Below are 10792 nucleotides of genomic sequence, written 5' to 3'. Positions count from 1 at the left end.
TAGTCTTAAACATAACCAGGTATCCAGTACCAAAACTAACAAAAAAAACAAAGAAAAGTGGAGCAACAAGATACTGGAAAAGAAAATTCATTCTGGTGGCCAACGGTCTAATTAACCAGCACAGGAATCAATGCCAATGAGAAGATAATCACAATCAATATTGTGGCAGCCAGAAGACGAACACACAAACACAGGACTCGCCTGGACCGAGGAAGAGGTGGCCACCACTGTCGCGGTTGCCACACATAACAGCTACTCCCTCCGTTTCTAAATATAAGCCCTTTTAGGGATTTCAACATGAGTGTAGATTCACTCATTCTGCTTCTTGTGTAGTCACTATTGGAATCTCTAAAAGGTCTTATATTTAGGAACGGAGGGAGTAGAACACTAGCACCTGCACTGCACATACGTGTACTTAAAGCCTAAAACTATCAACACATTGATCTTGAACAAAACAGAGATTATTGCATGGTTTTAACTTAAGAGAAGACTGACTTTATTTCATGTAATCATGTATATCCACATGACACCCCACAAGCCAACACCTACACAGCATGGTGTCTGGGGAGGAGACCAAGCAGTTACCTGATCCACCGTCGAAGGAGAGGTGGTTGCAGCAGACTGAACTCACTGCCAGGGAGAGAACAGCTGCCAGGTGCTCATTGACAAGTCTTGCACTCACAAGTATATGTCAGCAATAGAAGGTGCAAGGGTTGATGATGTGACGCACAATCAACTATGCAATTACCTGCAACAAAAAGAACAGGTCTTGCTCACTAGATCATCCAGCAAGACGATGAGGCAGGAAACACGCAGCCAAATCATCAATCCGTGTTACTTATATGCTAACGCATCAGTACTTTCCAAAGTTAAAGGATCATTTAATAAAATGTATCTCATTAGATCACTACTTTATAATGGTATAAAAACAAGAAAAACATTGCGTTCACATTTCGCCCAGCAAGGCAACTAGAAACACAAACTACATCATATAGTTTGCTCCATAATAGGGAAAGGCGCCATTTCGATTAGTTGGATGGCTCAGTTTTCATATTTTGAATCCGACTATCAGTGGCACTTGGAAATAATAATCCACCCAGCAAGCTCATAGGGGAAGAAAATGCATCTTTTGAAGGCACCAGATCAGTGCTACAAGAGAGATTTATCCATGTACATCAGCAAGTTCGTTGCTAATGTGAGAACTTACAAAACAAGAAATCGCTAGGGTTAAACCTAAGGTTCATATAGGGTGTCCAGCACAGAATCATGGTATACTCTTACGGATCTGCACGCATAAGAGACCTAGGGATCGAACTATCATATCACTGCTGTAAAACGATGGCACAAATTATTATACCAGAAGCCCGAGAGGCACAAACGTTGGCATCACAACCCACCATGAGATACCAAAACACTAAACTTGTCATGGCGCAATGGCCATAGGCACACAAGTGCATGAGATAAAGTAGAGCGGAGAGGACTGGAGGGGTTTACCCACGTGAGAGAGGAACAGAGGTTTGTATGGCCAGTACATTTTTGCCTTGATTTCCTTGAGGCTCTCTGAATTTGTGCTGCTTGCACAGCATGCTCTTGGAGTGAATCCGTCCTTTGGCTTGAAACGCCTACATGAAGAACACATTCAGGGTTAAAAACAATTTACCGCTTGCAACCTACTACAAAGTGCAATCTGCTCACTCAACACTACAAAGATTGACAAGAGAATAGTTGGAGGCTTGGTCCACACAAACTAAGCCCTAGGAAATGAAGGCGTACAGGTGGACAAACATCTCAAAAGAGAACACAGAATGATCACCAACTATTGCTATCAAGGATCAAGAAGATCCCTAACCAGGAATTTCAAACAAAAACAAGGCAACACTATGACATTTCTCTAACCTACAAAACTAAAGCCTTCTTAATTGAAATGTCGACATAACTCACACATGAATCTCGATATTTTTGTGTCCATGTTCTAAAGCCAGATAATCGCGATCAGATTCATTCCAAATCTATGATAAGATGTATGGAATCTCAAATGGAGTGTCGACGTCAATAAACTACAAACAAAAATTAAGGAACATTCGATGATTAACTTCCAAGAGTATCACCTAGTCAACTAATCAAGATCAAAGTAATTCTGACATAATAAAGAGGACACAAATTATACCTTACATGACAAGCTGCTGTCATGATCTTCTTGCAATTGATTTCTTGTGTGAAACGGAAACATCATAACTTTGTTCCAACAGACTAAAGAGTAGAGTGCTCTCAAATGTCCTGAAGATACGAAAAAGAATTAGCTACAGTATCCAGTAAGACATCCAGCAAGCTAGGCAGACAAAAAAACACCACACCCCGCATATCTGCAAGATAATTACCATGTGCAAAAGGGTCTAAGACAATCGGTTGATTTTGACTTGATTTCCTCGTGTCTCTCTGAATTTGTATTGCTTGTAGAGTATGCCCTCGGAGTGAAGTCCTTCGGCTTGAAAGCATGGAAAGTGCTGCAGCCTAAAGATGGTAAGGTTAAAGTTGGCGGTCGCAGTCACTCGATACTAGAAAGATTGAAAGAGCTTACTTACCCATTTGCATCATAGACCAACGAGGATGCCTTGTTGTACTGTATGGCCATTATGGGCATGGTTGGGTCATTGCTGCACAGAAGATCATAACTATTAGATAACATTTGGAACGTGACTAGCTAAAGAAAAATAAGCAAGCAAAAGAACCATTGCTGTGTTTTTAAAGGCAGCAACACTAACATGTCCATTATGCTCACTTAACGAAGGATTGACTGATGTTTTCGAAAACGGAAGGCTGTGATGAAGTACACCGCCACTTATCGTTGGCTGAGTAGCCCAATCTTGTGTCTGAAGGCCAAAAAACAATGCATCTTTTAGTTCAACCTTGAATTTACATACATATATATAATTAACAAAAGAAGAGCAAACGGTAAGCCACGGTTCAAAACAGAGTAGCTCCGAATAATCATTTCTCGTAGTTTCCGTTGTTAGTTTTGATTCAGTCTCATAAATGGTGGTTATTTTTATTTCCATGCTTCACGAGAAAAAACACTCCACGATCATCCCAACACGAGCAACAACATAGAGACTAGTACTGAAGAAAGGGTAGGGAGCTAGAACAATAGAACACCTTCTATCTTTGTCAATTAGCATTCCTACTGGATAAAAGAAAAGAATGATATATTTCAGATTCCGACACAGGCATAATAAAAAAAGGCTCGGCCAATAATGGTACCAACGGCTGGGCATTAACAAACTTACCACTTTTTTTAAAAGTTGTGCATTATTTGGAACTCGTAGATGAAACCACAATTTGCAGTGTCACAGAGAATTGGTTTATCTGCTATAACAACTTATGGCTTTAGGATTTTTACACGATTCAAGTGCCCAGTATTTACGTTTTGAACCATTATGTCTTTTGTAGGAGCCTTTGCTGGTAGAGTTGAGGAACATGAATGAAGCTAAGTTATAAGGTAAAGAACACAATCAATCATGTCCACTTAAACTGACAACCAAATGGAATCAGATGAACATGAACATGCAGGTGACCACAAGCACATCACAATATCAAGCCATTGGTTCCATGTCTGGCACAAAGGCCATGAACCCAAAGTTGGAGAATTGGGGGAGGAGAAGATCATTCTTACCACCATGTGCCCGTCTTTGTCGGCGGGAACATCCAAGGGCAGCGATGGCTTCTCAGACTAGTCTAAGGCATCATTCTCCTTGGCGTCCACGAGCTGTACCTGCACGTGCAACCTTGGTTGAATTCCACCACTGTTTAGTCAGACGAGAAGTGCACCATAGCTAAATACACACTAGAGTCTTACCTTGTTTAAGCCATGGACGTTGTGGAACAGATGAAGAGGAGGATGGCCACGGCGGAGACAAGGGTGGCAGCCAAACACCCCAATCTACTAGTGACGCAGAGTTGTCGATGACATGAAAAACTCTAACATCCTCTTCAGTCTGTCAGGGCAATCAAAATAGTACACACGTAAGCAAAACTAGGTTTGGATAAATGCACAAGCAAGAACAATATATGTTCTTATTAGAGAAGAACTAGACCACAATAAAACAGTCATTCATGATCTGCAACTATGCAAAAGTAAACACAGGATAAAATCTAAGCTACAATAGAAAATGGGGAGCATCCAACATCAATGACCATATGGAATGAGCCATTTGACCATCTTTGGCGTATTGTGATTGTGATTGACTAGTTAAGCATATTTAGCATCACAGCAACCTAAAGCCTACCTATGAAACACACTGATAGCCAGGACAAGAATATGAGCTACAACAACATTAGAATCTGGTTCCTTGAATTTCACGAAATCGTCCCACTGTTCTCTTTGGTTCTCCATTGTTCCCTTGAATTCTGGAGTCTTCTTTCCTGCTTTGACGTAGTTATTCCATACAGTTTTCTTGTGGTTGTTGAATGCAATTGCCATCTTCCTAAGAGCAGCGTCCTTGACTTTCTCCACATCTGCAGCTATGAAATGATCTGGTAGAATGAAATGTTCCATGATATCTTCCCAAAGAGCTTTTTTTGCTCTGTCGTTGACAAAAGTAAGATCTGGACGGGGCTTTGACGGCTCTTTCCATTCTTGAAGGGAGATCGGGAGTTTGTCCTTCACAAGAACACCGCACTGACGAACGAACTTGTTCGCAATGTTCTTAGGCGCTATTGGTTCGCCATTAGTTTTGATGGCATCAATGTTGTACTTTACGCCGTCCTTCAACTTTTTTCCCGGGCCTCACACTCTGCCTGTAGAAGATTTGCTCGATCCGGAGGGCTGAAAGAAGAAAGATCGATTCGTTAATATATCTTCAAATCATTTGAAACATGTGATGATCACCAGATGCCTGCTTATATAAATATACCTCGCCGGTCTCTGTTTTATCAAAATCAACATTTTCTTCGCCATCATAATCATTAATTTCTTCGCCATCATAATGAAAGTCGTCGTCCATGACTTCATCAATTTGGTCCTCGCGATCGAATATCATATCATCACCCTCCCCGGTATTGTTCAGATATTGGGAGCCATCATCTTCTTCATTTCGACCATCTGGCGCGCGAGGGGAGCGTATGATCTCGAACAGGGCCTCTTCTCCCTCTCTGCCGGTATTGTCCTCCATGGCTTTTATTTAACAAATCCAGAAGAAATATAAAACAATTTAGTATTCAAATTACAATATGCATGCATGCAATCAATAAGAGGAAATCCTGAATCATAGTACATAATATGCATCGTCTTGAATAATATATAATCTCGAATACATCATCTCGAATATTATATATCGAATACATCACTAGCTAGCTAGCTAAAAAAGATCGAATACTACATAATAATCTAGGCCACTCGCGGTTCCTGAGGCGCGGGCGGTGGACACCCAAAGAGATGGAACCATCACAGGATCATAGCTCCGGTCATCTCCCCAAAGACTCTGCCAGGTATTGGAGAACCTGACGTCCATAGCAGCCATTTAGCGACGGACGTCCCTGACACGGCGATGCACCACCTCCGGCGGGGCCGGCTCCCTCCGCACCGAAAGTGTCCCACGGGAATGCCACCAAAGGAGCTCAAGGTCGACGACGGGACCCGGGTTCCTCACCAAGCGGTGAGCCTCTGAAGGTAGCACCTCCCAGTGCTAGCCCGGCGGAGCCCAGTCCTGGACATGGTTCCTCTGAAGCAGGACGTCGTCGCGAACGGGTGGACGGCGAGGATGCGGGCCGAGCATCGTCGAGAACAAATATTATACGCCGCAAAAGTAACATTTTTTAAATGATTGATTTGTGATTTCTTATATGCAAATTCTAAATTTGTATAACTAAAATTATAAGAAACTAAAAACTATCATTTCTATAACATTTCTATAATAATTAGAAATTACTTTAATTCATCTAGCTAAAACTAACATTTCTAAAATTTCAGACATGTCTATAACATTTCTATAACATTTCTAACATTTCTATATACTATTTGACATTAATATAATCTAATTAATTAATTCATCTCAAACTTTGTATGAAAAACAGAAAAAAACGAAAAAACTAAAAGTAAAAATAGAAAAATTGTGTGTGTGTGCGTGTGTGTAGTGTGAGTGTGTGTGTGCGCGTGTAGAGTGTGTGTGTGCACGCGCGCGGCCGGCCGTGGCGGCGGCGCAGTGGATTGGAGGGAGGAGAGGCCGGGGGAGGGGCTCACAGCGTGCGCGAGCGAGGTCGAGGTGACGGCGATGGCGAGGTCCAGGCGACGGCGACGACGAGGCGAGGTCGATACAAGGCGAGGCGACGGCGAGGCGAGGGGACGGCGACGGGGACGGTGATGGCGCGGGACGGGGCAACGACACGACGGGGACGGCGACGACGGGGACGGCGATGGCGCGGGATGGGGGCGGCGACGGTGCGGGACGGGGGCGGCGACGGCGCGGGACGGGGCGGCGGCAGAGAGAAGTGGGAGATGAGAAACTGATTTTTTTTTTCAATTTTTTTATATAGGTGGCACCTTTACTACCGGTTGTAGCCACTAACCGGTACTAAAGGCATGTTTTGGCCAGGCGAAGCGGGAAGTGCACCCCTTTAGTATCGGGTGGTGGCTACAGCCGGTACTAAAGCCCTCCCCCCTTTTTTAGTACCGGTTGTAGCCATGACCCGGTACTTAAGGGGGTGCGCTGGCGCAGGTACGGTGCAGGCAAGTTTAGTCCCACCTCGCTAGTTGTGAGGCGCCTGCACCTGTTTAAAAGCCCCGGCGCGGCTGCTCTATCGAACTGCTCTCTATAGCAGGCTTCTGGGCCTAACTTTGCCTCTTTGCCCTGTGGGCCTACTGGGCCCTGCGGGCCTGCATCCTGGCCCAACTACAGGTTGGGTTACTAGTCGTATGCAGGCCGCTGTGGCCTAGTAGGTGGGCTTTTTTTATTTAGTTTTTGTTTCAATAAAAAATTAGTTTTTTATTTCTACTTTATTTATTTTCATTATTTATTTCTGAATATTTTTTCTTTAGGTACAAAAAGTGACAAACTTTCTGTTAGTGTGAGAAGTTTACAAATTTGAATAGTTTAAAAAAATTATTTAGTTTTTGTCTCAACAAAAATTTAGTTGTTTTTTCTTTTCTATTTTATTTATTTCTGAATATTTTTTCTATAGTTACAAAAAATTACAAACTTTTTATTAGTGCCAGTACTTTTCAAATTTGAATAGTTTAAATTTGAATTATTTGACGAACTAATTTGTAGAAGAAGTGCATCCAGTTTTTGCACATAAAATTTCTTCGCGTTTCAAATACCAAAACACATAAGTACCCTAACTATTACAAAGATTCCCTCCGGTTTGTTCGAGGCAGCTCTTTCCAGATATATAAGTCCGGAAAGTCACTACAGAAGAAAGTGATGACAGTGAAGCCTATCACATCCCAGACTGGGATCTTTGGATGTGAAACTTTTTCTTCGCGTGTGTCCCTTTGCGCCGTAACCATGGACAATCTTCATCATTTAATTGGATGCTCGGATCAATATTCACTCTGAATGAAGCAATTTCATCAAACTTTTCATAATCTTCTGACATGTCTGTCTTGTCATCCACTCCCACGATGTTTTTTTCCGTGAAAGAACTATGTGGCGCTTTGGCTCATCGTATGATGCATTCGCTTCCTTATCTTTTCTTTCTCTCGGCCTAGTAGACATGTCTTTCACATAGAAAACCTGCGCCACATCATTGGCTAGGACGAATGGTTCGTCTGCATATGCAAGATTGTTGAGATCAACTGTTGTCATTCCGTACTGCGGGTCTTCCGTTACCCCGCCTCGTGTCATATTGACCCATTTGCACTAAAACAAAGGGACCTTCAAACCACCTCCATAGTTAAGTTCCCATATGTCCTCTATGTAACCATAATAAGTTTCCTTTCCTGTCTTGGTTGTTGCATCAAAGCGTGCACCATTGTTCTTGTTGGTGCTCTTCTTATCTTGAACGATCGTGTAAAATGTATTCCCATTTATCTCGTACCCTTTGAAAGTCATTATTTTCAAAGATGGTAACTAGGACAGCAAGTACAAGTCATCTTCAATATCGCCATCATGCAAGGCACGTTGCTGCAACCAACCGGCGAAAGTCCTCGTTTGTTCACGTGTAATCCAGTCGTCAGACTGCTCCGGGTGTTTGTAGTGTAAAAAATTCTTGTGTTCCTCCATATACGGAGCCACCAAGGCGGAATTCTGTAGAACTGTGTAGTGTGCTTCAGTGAGAGAATGCCCGTCCATACATATTATTTGATCCCCTCCTAGCGTGCCTTTTCCATCCAGTCTGCCGTTATGCCACGATTCAGGAACACCAATCGGCTTAAGGTTGGGAATAGAGTCAATACAAAACTCAATGACCTCCTCATTTTGATGGCCCTTCGAGATGCTTCCTTCTGGCCTAGCACGGCTATAAACATATTTCTTCAAGAATCTCATGAACCTCTTAAAGGGGAACATATTGTGTAGAAATACAGGAACCAAATCGTTAATCTCTTCGCAAAGGTGAACTAGGATGTGCGTCATGATGTTGAAGAAGGATGGTGGGAACACCAATTCAAAACTGACAAGAAATTGCACCAAATCATTCTGCAACCTTGGTATGATTTCGAGATCGATTACCTTCTGAGAGATTCCATTGAGGAATGCACATAGCTTCACAATGGCTAATCGAACATTTTCCGGTAGAAGCCCCCTCAATGCAACGGGAAGTAGTTGCGTCATAATCACGTGGCAGTCATGAGACTTTAGGTTCTGGACTTTTTCTCTGCCATATTTATTATTCCCTTTATATTCGACGAGAAGCCAGACGGTACCTTCATACCGAGCAGGCATTCAAAAAAGATTTCCTTCTCTTCTTTGGTAAGAGCATAGCTGGCATGACCCTGATGTATGTTGTCTTTTCCGTGCATACGTTGTTGGTCCTCCCGTGCCTCCGGTGTATCTTTTGTCTTCCCATACACGCCCAAGAAGCCAAGCAGGGTCATGCAAAGTTTCTTTGTCACGTGCATTATGTCGATTGCGGAGCGGACCTCTAGGTCTTTCCAATAAGGCAGATCCCAAAATATAGATTTCTTCTTCCAGATGGGTGCGCGTCCTTAAGCGTCCTTCGGAACAGGTTGTTTGCCAGGACCCGTTCCAAAGATTACCTTCTTATCCTTGACCCTATCATGTACATCAACACCAGTACGGTGGTGAGGCTTCGTCCGGTGATCCGCCTCACCTTTGAAATGCTTGCCTTTCTTTCTTACGGGGTGCCTGCTCGAAAGAAATCGACGATGTCCCAGGTACACATTCTTTCTACAACTATCCAAATATATACTGTCGGTATCATCCAAACAGTGCGTGCATCCGCGGTATCCCTTGTTTGTCTATCCTGAAAGGTTACTGAGAGCAGGTCAATCATTGATGGTCACGAACAGCAATGCCTTTAGGTCAAATTATTCCTGTTTGTGCACATCCCACGCACGTACACCTTTTCCATTCCACAGTTGTAATAGTTCTTCAACTAATGGTCTTAGGTACACATCAATGTCGTTGCCGGGTTTCTTAGGGCCTTGGATGAGCACTCACATCATAATGATCTTCCGCTTCATGCACAACCAAGGAGGAAGGTTATACAAACATAGAGTCACAGGCCATGTGCTATGGTTGCTGCTCTGCTCCCCAAAAAGATTAATGCCATATGCGCTTAGACCAAATCATACGTTCCTTGGGTCACCTGCAAACTCCTCCATGTACTTTCTCTCGATTTTTCTCCACTGCGACCCATCAGCGGGTACTCTCAACTTTCTGCCTTTCTTACGGTCTTCTCCGTGCCATCGCATCGCCTTGGCATGCTCTTTGTTCTAGAACAAACGTTTCAACCGTGGTATTATAGGAGCATACCACATCACCTTTGCAGGAATCTTTTTCCTGGGGCGCTCGCCCTCGACATCACCAGGGTCATCGCGGCTGATCTTATAGCGCAATACACCACATACGGGACACACGTTCAAATCCTCGTACTCACCGCGGTAGATGATGCAGTCATTAGGGCATGCATGTATCTTATGCACCTCTAACCCTAGAGTGCAGACAACCTTCTTTGCTTCGTACGTACTCTCGGGCAATTCGTTGTCCTTTGCAAGCATATTCTTTATCATTACCAGCAACTTTGCAAATTCCTTGTTAGATACACCATTCTCTGCCTTCCATTGCAACAATTCCAGTGTGGTGCCCAGCTTCTTGTCACCTTCGCAATTCGGGTACAACAATTTCTTGTGATCCTCTATCATGCGCTGCAACTTCTTCTTCTCCTTTTCACTTGCGCAGTTTCTGTTTGCATCGGCAATGGCCCGACCTAGATCATCAGCGGTCTCATCTGATGCCTCTTCTTTAGCTTCTTCCCGCATGGCCGGCTCAGCTTCTTCCCCCATTGTTGTATCATCGTATTCAGGGAACCCATGCCCAGGATAGCTATCGTCGTCCTCTTCTTCTTCATTGTCTTCCATCATAACCCCTCTTTCTCCGTGCTTGGTCCAAACATTATAGTGGGGCATGAAACCGGACTCAAACAGGTGGACGTGAATGGTTCTTGAGTTAGAGTAATTGTGATCATTCTTACAGCCAGCACATGGACAAGGCATAAAACCATCCGCCCGCTTATTTTCCTGAGCCACAATCAGAAAAGTATGAACGCCATCAACAAACTGGGGAGAGCATCAGTCATCGTACATCCATTGCCAGCGCATCTTCATTACACACCACTG

At 43.4% G+C, this 10792-nt stretch overlaps 2 long non-coding RNA genes across 2 annotated transcripts; both read right to left on the bottom strand.

Moving 5' to 3' along the window:
* Positions 1–1601: 1601 nt before the first annotated feature.
* Positions 1602–2512, bottom strand: LOC119366963. Its single transcript, XR_005176150.1, has 3 exons — positions 2379–2512; positions 2168–2277; positions 1602–1622 (listed from the first exon to the last, which is right to left on the bottom strand). It is a non-coding gene; the product is annotated as an uncharacterized LOC119366963 (long non-coding RNA).
* Positions 2513–2596: 84 nt separating this feature from the next.
* Positions 2597–3981, bottom strand: LOC119366962. Its single transcript, XR_005176149.1, has 4 exons — positions 3854–3981; positions 3671–3769; positions 2763–2870; positions 2597–2654 (listed from the first exon to the last, which is right to left on the bottom strand). It is a non-coding gene; the product is annotated as an uncharacterized LOC119366962 (long non-coding RNA).
* Between the last annotated feature and the right edge of the window lie 6811 nt (positions 3982–10792).

This window comes from Triticum dicoccoides, chromosome 2B, assembly GCF_002162155.2.
Source record: "Triticum dicoccoides isolate Atlit2015 ecotype Zavitan chromosome 2B, WEW_v2.0, whole genome shotgun sequence".
Classification (NCBI taxonomy): domain Eukaryota; kingdom Viridiplantae; phylum Streptophyta; class Magnoliopsida; order Poales; family Poaceae; genus Triticum; species Triticum dicoccoides.
This window is presented reverse-complemented; position numbering and strand designations above follow the sequence as displayed.